We start from the raw sequence: 6671 nt of genomic DNA on the forward strand, positions 1-6671 counted from the left end.
CTGGGATCTGAACTGCAGCTGCCGCTGCCGCCGCCATCTTCCGCTCCACTAGCGTGTTCCGGGCCGCGCCGGCAGCACCGCCCCCTCCCTGGCCACGCCTCTAGTCCCGCCCACAATTTGCGGCCCAAGCCAAAGCCCCACCTCCTCGGGCTCCCTGCCCCATGTAGTCACCGAGGTCGAGCGTGCGCAGAGCGCGTGGACGCAATACTTCCTGGGAGTTGTAGTCTACAAGTTGTAGTCGCTTTTGACTTGCTTGCCTGAGATCCAGGACCTAGGAGAACTCCCCCGGTGAGGGACCTAGGGTAAATTGTTGAGAATTACAGGTTGAGCTGCTTGAGGGTTTTCTCACATGTTTTAACTGCATCTTTTAAAGGCTATTTTAAAAAATAGCCCCACCATCCTCTTAAACAGGATGATCCTGAAAGAACCCGGATCAGGGTTCCACATTATTCTGTAGTATACATACATGTCACTGTGAGGCAGGAAGGGGCACACTGATGGAGATATTAGGCATAGCACTGTAGACATATCACACTTAAGTGTTCCATGCTTTGCTAATGGTTTGTCCAAGCTGGGAGTAAAAGTTCTATTCCCCAAATGTCTTTATCCCAAATCTTAATTTTCTTGGCCAACCAGATCTTCTCATAGCTTCTGGCTTGAGGGCCAGGGAGGGCGTGGAAGTCCAAAGGCTTGTAAAGATGAAGCTCTTCTGGACAGGAAAATAGCCTTATCAAGAAAAGCAGCTCTTTATTTCTTTTTTTAAACTCAGTTCCACCCTAACAAAGATATCATATAGCCTTGCCTGGATATTGGCTATTATTAGCAACTTTCTTCTGAAATTATTCAGGTTGAGTCTTTTTAAAAATTTGTTATTTATTGGGACCAGCAGTTATCGTAATGGTTATGTCGCTGAACTCCCATGTAGTCGACCGTGGTTTGAGTCCCGGACTTGGTGGCTTATACTTATGCCGGGCATGTGTGCATGCATGCCCAAGATTCCGAGAGGGGACTGGAGAAGGGACTGTGGCGCGGCCATCCCCCCTGGAGGGTGATTTCTCGCTTTCTGTCTCTCTGTCTCTCTCTGTCTCTCTGGTGAGTGCAAGCACCCTGTAGCATAAAACCTCTCCCCCCAAAAAATTGTTATTTATTTATATATTTGTTTTAATTTGACCAGAGAGAGACAAAGAGAGAGAGAGAAAGTGAGAAAGCATGCTACCAGGTCTGGGACTCGATCCTTGGTTAGCCATGTGGGAGTGCTCAGTACCTTAACCACCATGCCACCTGCTGGCCCCCTCAAGTTGAATCTAATGGGACCTTTGTAATCTAATGGCAAGATTAGATCATCAAATGCATGTACTTATTATTTTACATGTATGTGTGCATGCATTTATATAAACATTCAGGTGCAATACCATGGCCCACAGGAGTGATGCATAATCTATCCCTGACATACCTCTTCCACTCCATTTGGTACCATATCCCTTTGGCTAACGAGTTCCCATCCTGCTCATAGCTCCCTCAAGATATTTGACCTTGTTCTTCCCACTGGAATGTAATTCCATTATCTGTGCATCCTGGTTTTCATTGTTCCTGTATCCCCTGAACACATGGGCACACACAAAAAATACTTATTTGAATTAATCAAATAATGAATGAATATTTCACTACCATCTACATTTCCCAAGGGCAAGGATCATGTGTCATTGTATTATTAGAGTCTAATGTAATATCTGGCACATAGTAGGGAAGTTTGTAAATGTCTGTTGGATAGATGAATGATTAATGGAATAGGAACCATAAATAATATAAGAAAATAATGTTTTAAAAAATAATTATTTTATTTAACTTTATTTATTTATTTAAATTTGACCAGAGAGGGGTTGGGGGAGGGGGATGAGAAAGACACCTGTCAGCCCCAGAAAATAATGTTTGTGGAATATAAGATTGATTGAATAAATGAGTTCACAAACCTCAAAAGGAAATCAAACTTTGGGGCAAGTCATCCAATTTGGAATAATTTTTTTTTTTTTTTTTTTTTTTTTTTTGAGAGGCTTTCGCTATAGGGCGCGTGCGCTCGCCAGACAGACAGAGACATAGAGACAGAAAGCGAGAAATCACCCCCCAGGGGGGATGGTCATGCCGCAATCCCTTCTCCTCCATTCTCCTCTCGGGATCTTGGGCACGCACGCACACGCGCCCGGCGTGAGATCTAAGCCACCGAGTCCGAGACGCGAACCGCGGTCGACTACGTGGGAGTCCAGCGACACAGCCATGACGCTAACTGCTGGTTCCCAATAATTTTTAGTTTTATTGAAACATGAATATAGATTATCCAGGAACATTGGTCTTTTTCCAACTCGTTTTTGACAGGATTGTAGTTATTTTGGGGATTCCCATCTCACTCTTGAAGTGGCTCTTTTTAATACTTTCCTAATATACCTAAAGTTCTGCCAACCATCCACTCAGTGCCTATTACTCCGTTACCCTAATTATTGTCATTAAACACTTGTGCAGTTCACAATGTGCCAAGTACTCTATATGTTTCTGTCCTCAAGGCTTTTTTATCGAAATTGGACTGAATAAATCCCTTCACATAGTGAGTGGCATGTTGTCACATATATAGACCAAAGAAAGGTCATTTGCTGGATAAAAGATATAGCACTTTCAATAAGGCCAATGCACCTTGCTATTCCTTTTTTTTTTTTTTTAATGGCACAAGAATTGGAGATTGTCCAGAAGGAGTGGTGTCTCTTGGAATCTTCTAGGCATTTCGGTTTCTGCCAGCTGGGCTAAGGGTTTTGAGTGCACACATCACTACCAAATCTCAGCCAACCTGTCAGGTAATTCTACCCCAAGGTCACACTTTTAAAAATAGCATGTCAACCCCCCTATTCCTTGTCTCATCAAACTCCTTCAGACTGCTCCTACTTTTCATTTTCAGAGCACAGATTACCTAAATTCCGTGTCAGTCACAGGAACCGGTTGGATGGGGTGAGTAGGAACATAAGCTATGACTCTGCAGTAGGTAACCTCTGCTCCGATGGGACTGTTTTTACAGTTAAGTGATACGAGTGCCTTGGGTTTCCAGCAAATGAATTTCCTGCAAATGAGTTGCTCACCGAAGCACAAGCTCATTGCAAACAGAATCCTTTCTCAAAGCTCCTTTGCACTTTTTTGGAAAGGAGAGGAGAGAGGGCCTCAAGTTCCTTTGAATCATTTATTCTAGAGCCAGCTCTGAAGTTTCACCATCCTGGGGAGGCCAGGGGAGGGTTATTTAGAAAAAACACCTTGCCTGCCCTCCCCCAAGAGCACAATCCACGTCTGACATTTTGCTTGACTTAAAAAGCCTGGAGTTTTCTTCCTTAACGGAGTTACATTCCTAGCACATCAAGGATTCCTGAGAGGTCAGTTGCCACGCTCAGAGGCGAACAAGTGGTGAAAATACCATCTGTGCTCCCGGGGCACCTCTATGGTATTAGGAAAGAGCCTTGCACTGAAGTCACCTCCAGCTCCTAAAAAAAGAAAGGGGGGGAAAAAGGCATGAATTTCCGAGTGTGATTTTCCTGCCAAACTGCTACACTGATCTCTTCTGATTTCTTTTTGCTAACCTTTTCAACAGGAGTACTAATTAGTTTATGGCAAGGTTTCTCAACCTCAGCAGTATTGACACCTTGGGCAGGCCAGTTCTGTTGGGGATGGTCGGGGTGGGAGTCCTGTGCATTGCAGGGAGCTTAGCAGCATCCTTGGCTTCTACCCACTAGATGCCAGTAGCACGCTGCACCCCCTTCCCCAAGTTGGAACAACCAAAAATGTCTCCAGACGTTTCTAAATGTCCCCTGGGGGGTGACATTGCCCCCAGTTTAGAACCACTGAGCCAGCAATTCCATGCAAGCAAACAGATATTTGTTGGGCATTTATGTCCGAGGCACTAGCCTAAGGATAAAAAAGCAGTTGGTGACTTCAGGGCAGTCACCTGGTCATAGGAGGGTTAAAAATAAATACGGAGAAAAAATAAGCACCATCAATAGAAATAAAGAAGGGATCCAGGAAGGAGAAATTGGACCTATGAGATTTGGAGCTCACTAAGGGACACTTTATGAAGAAGTGACATTTGTGAGAGGCCTGAATGGCCAGACTGAGATCTGTGGAGGCGGTGTAACCATTACAAGAGGAAGAAATGGAAATCCAATGAATGTGGAGTGTTACAGGAGAAGGGGTAGCAGTTAGTGCAGCGCCATAGGACGTGAAAGAGGAGTCATGAAAAATGGAGGAAGGGGGGGGCTAGGAAATTAGATTAGGAGCTACTTTGCCAGAAAAAGGAATGGATGAACCACAAAAGCACTATGCTAAGGGACCAGCAGTTAGCATAATGGCTAAGTCGCTGGACTCCCACATGGTCGACCACGGTTCGAGTCCTGGACCCGGTGGCTTGAACTCGTGCGGGGCACGTGTGTGTGCGTGCCCAAGAACCCAAGAGGAGAATGGAGGGGAGGGATTGTGGCATGGACATCCCCCCTGGGGGGTGATTTCTCGCTTTCTGTCTCTCTTGTCTCTCTCTGTCTGTCTGGCGAGCACATGTGCCCTATAGCAAAAACCTCTCCAAATAAATAAATAAAGCACTATGCTAAGTGAAAGAAGCCAGTCACAAAGCCATTTATCATATGGCCCCATTTCTAAGAAATGTCTGGAATAGGCAAATCCATAGAGACAGAAAGTAAGCAGACTAGTGGGACAGAGAAAGGGGAGCCACCGCTAGTGAGAACAGCATTTCTTTTGGGGGTGATAAAAATGTTCTGGGGGTAGGGAACCAGCAGTTAGCGTAATGGCTATGTCGCTGGACTCCCACGTAGTCGACCGCGGTTCGTGTCCCGGACCCGGTGGCTTAAAACTCACGCCGGGCGCGTGTGCGTGCGTGCCCAAGATCCCGAGAGGAGAATGGAGGAGAAGGGATTGCGGCGTGACCATCCCCCCTGGGGGGTGATTTCTCGCTTTCTGTCTCTATGTCTCTCTCTGTCTGTCTGGCGAGCGCACGCGCCCTACAGTGAAAATCTCTCCAAAAAAAAAAAAAAAATGCTCTGGGGGCAGGCTCCACAGCCTAATGGTTAAGGAGCCAGATCTGACATGGCCTACCATGGTTCAAATCCTGATCCCAGTGGCTTGAGAATCACTGGTCTCTGGGTGAGTGTGCCCGAAATCCCAGTGGGATGGGGAAATAGAGAAGGGACTGCAGCATAACCATGCCCTATTGGGCGATGTTTTCTCCTTTTTTTTCTCCCTGTCTCCTCCTCCCACCCTCCTTTGTCTTTCTGGCAAAAACACACACCCTCTGGTAATTCAAAAAAGAGAATGAAAGACAATGTTCTGGAATTAAAAACAAACAAACAAAACGACTTGTTGTTGTTCTTGTTGTCACTTAAATTGCCAGAGGGTATATGTTCCTGCCAAAGACCAGGAGAGCTTTAGAAAGCACCCTCCCACCCCCCACCCACCGTGAGCACAATCATGCACAATCCCTTCTCCATTTCTGTGTCCTGCAGGGATTTGGGATACACATGTGCCTGGTGTGTTACTTAAGTCATCGTGGCCAGGATTTGAACCGTGGCAGACCATGTGAGATCCGACTCTTTTAACTACTAGGCTATAGTGTCAGTTATAGGCTATAGGACTAGCCTAATAGATTAAAAATTATAAAGGAGAAGAAAAGAAAGAAGTCAGACATTTTCATTTAGCAGTTTTTCTACTAGAAGCCGAAGTTCCCTCTCCACTATGTAAATAAGTGGAGGATAAGGTATCTTCTAACGGTTGCCTTTGGTTAGGGGACTTGTTCTTGATTCCGTAATTGTAGCCATGGCACCTGGATCACATGATGTGTTTGTCAGTATTCACAGCATTGTGAGCCAAAATCGAGCAAAACAGGCAACTCATAGCAGTGCAGGAACTGATCCTCTCAGGCAAAGCTGCTTCAAGAGTGCGACTGAAGTCATGAGGCCTTACCACCTCTGCTTCTCTGTGTCACCTTCACTCTCAGGCTGGTTCTTTCCACATAGTGGCAAAGAGGCCACCAGCATTCCAAGCTTAGAAACCCTGGTAAAGGGCCAGCAGGTGGCACGAAGATTAAGGCACAGGATCCGACCTGGCTGGCTGCACAGTTCGAGTCCTGGGCCCAGTGGCTTGTAAATTATGCTGGACATGTGTGCATGCCCAAAATCCTGAGAGAAGAATGGAGGAGAAGAGATTGCAGTGTGACTATCTCCTTGGGGGGGGTGATTTCTCACTTTCCCTTTCCCTCATTCTCTCTCTGGTGAGGTCAAGTACCCTATAACAAAAAAAAAGAAAAGAAAAGAAAAGAAAAGGAGATGAAAGAAAAGAAAGAAAGAAACTCTGGTAAAAATTTCTCCTTCCTAGAGATCAGCAAGTGGTATGGTGGTTAAGGCACTGGACACTCCAATATAGCTGACCATTGTTTGAGTCCCAGACTTGATGGCTTGCTTTCTCACTCCCTACCCCCGCCTGGTTAAATTAAAATAAATAAATGAATACATAAAATTAAATAAATAATTCTTTTTTTTTTTTTTGAGAGGTTTTTTCGCTATAGGGCGCGTGCGCTTGCCAGACAGACAGAGACAGAGAGACAGAAAGCGAGAAATCACCCCCCAGGGGGGATGGTCACG

At 45.6% G+C, this 6671-nt stretch overlaps 1 long non-coding RNA gene across 1 annotated transcript in view; it reads right to left on the reverse strand.

Annotated features, from left to right (window-relative positions):
• Positions 1–3198: 3198 nt before the first annotated feature.
• LOC106734945 (uncharacterized) overlaps positions 3199–6671 on the reverse strand; it is a 33857-nt gene continuing 30384 nt past the window's right edge. The window contains exon 2 of the long non-coding RNA XR_001370423.2: positions 3199–3512. This is a non-coding gene — a long non-coding RNA (uncharacterized LOC106734945). The remainder of the gene's footprint in view (positions 3513–6671) is intronic.

This window comes from Tupaia chinensis, unplaced genomic scaffold, assembly GCF_000334495.1.
Source record: "Tupaia chinensis unplaced genomic scaffold, TupChi_1.0 Scaffold000258_1, whole genome shotgun sequence".
NCBI classification, from domain to species: domain Eukaryota; kingdom Metazoa; phylum Chordata; class Mammalia; order Scandentia; family Tupaiidae; genus Tupaia; species Tupaia belangeri.